The sequence below is a fragment of the Oryx dammah genome, unplaced genomic scaffold, assembly GCF_014754425.2.
Source record: "Oryx dammah isolate SB20612 unplaced genomic scaffold, SCBI_Odam_1.1 HiC_scaffold_23, whole genome shotgun sequence".
NCBI lineage: Eukaryota > Metazoa > Chordata > Mammalia > Artiodactyla > Bovidae > Oryx > Oryx dammah.
Genome location: NW_024070207.1, coordinates 7,201,641 through 7,203,439, shown reverse-complemented (window position 1 = coordinate 7,203,439; position 1,799 = coordinate 7,201,641).

The window sequence follows — 1,799 nt, the reverse complement described above, 5'->3', positions numbered from 1 at the left end:
TAGCTTGTCATATTAGACATATGCCTTTTGGAACATCCTGAAAGTGAAAATTGCTGCCTGTCTTCTGCCTTCCAGAATATATCTATCTGGATCTCCATGATGTCTCAAAATTAACAGCACTAATTGTTTTGTTTGTTTGTTTTTATTTTTTAAATATTTATACCAATTATTTAATATTTTTATTTTACTGAGTAAATAGAAATACCTGAAAGCTTACTGAACCAGTACAAAATGGAAAATACAGATAAAAATTTAACATGACACAGATATATGTTTTAAATAAAATGCTAATATATGGGTCCATAAGAAATAGGAGAAGTGGGGTTTCATCCAGGAATGCATGATTGATTCAACATAAAACAACATTAAAAAATTAAATGAGATAACATATTATTATATTCATTTTTTAAAAAATCAGCAATTATTTCATAAAGAATATTAACTATAAAAGAAGTAGAGGGAAATTACTCAAGTAAACTATTACCAAAAATAGCTAGAGATTATAATAGCTATATGCTTAAATAATTTTTTTACTAAAATTAACAATAAGACAGAGATGATACTCATTTAATTTTTTTTTAATTTTTAATTATTTTTAATTTTAATTTTTACTTTATTTTACTTTAAAATACTGTATTGGTTTTGCCATACATTGACATGAATCCACCACGGGTGTACATGAGTTCCCAATCGTGAACCCCCCTCCCACCTCCCACCCCATATCATCTCTCTGGATCATCCCCGTGCACCAGCCCCAAGCATCCTGTATCCTGTATCGAACATAGACTGGCAATTCATTTCTTACATGATAGTATACATGTTTCAATGCCATTCTCCCAAATCATCCCACCCTCTCCCTCTCCCTCAGAGTCCAAAAGTCTGTTCTCCATATCTGTGTCTCTTTTGCTGTCTCACGACTTCCCTGGTGGCTCAGAGGTTAAAGTGTCTTCCTGGAATGCAGAAGATCAGGGTTTGATCCCTGGGTCGGGAAGATCCCCTGCAGAAGAAAATGGCAACCCACTCCAATACTCTGGCCTGGAGAATCCCATGGAGGGAGGAGCCTGGTAGGCTACAGTCCATGGGGTCGCAAAGAGTCGGACACGACTGAGCGACTTCACTTTCACTTTGCTGTCTCACATACAGGGTCATCATTACCATCTTTCTAAATTCCGTATATATGTGTCAGTATACCGTATTGGTGTTTTTCTTTCTGGCTTACTTCACTCTGTATAATCAGCTGGAGTTTCATCTATCTCATTAGAACTGATTCAAATGTATTCTTTTTAATGGCTGAGTAATACTCCATTGTGTATATGTACCACTGCTTTCTTATCCATTCATCTGCTGATGGACATCTAGGTTGTTTCCATGTCCTGGCTATTATAAACAGTGCTGCAATGAACATTGGGGTACATGTGTCTCATTCAATTCTGGTTTCCTCGGTGTGTATGCCCAGCAGTGGGATTGCTGGGCCATAAGGCAGTTCTATTTGCAATTTTTTAAGGAATCTCCACACTGTTCTCCATAGTGGCTGTACTAGTTTGCATTCCCACCAACAGTGTAAGAGGGTTCCCTTTTCTCCACACCCTCTTCAGCATTTATTGCTTGCAGGCTTTTGGATCACAGCCATTCTGACTGGTGTGAAATGGTACCTCATTGTGGTTTTGATTTGCATTTCTCTGATAATGAGTGATGTTGAGCATCTTTTCATGTCTTTGTTAGCCATCCGTATGTCTTCTTTGGAGAAATGTATATTTAGTTCTTTGGCCCATTTTTTGATTGGGTCATTTATTTTTCTG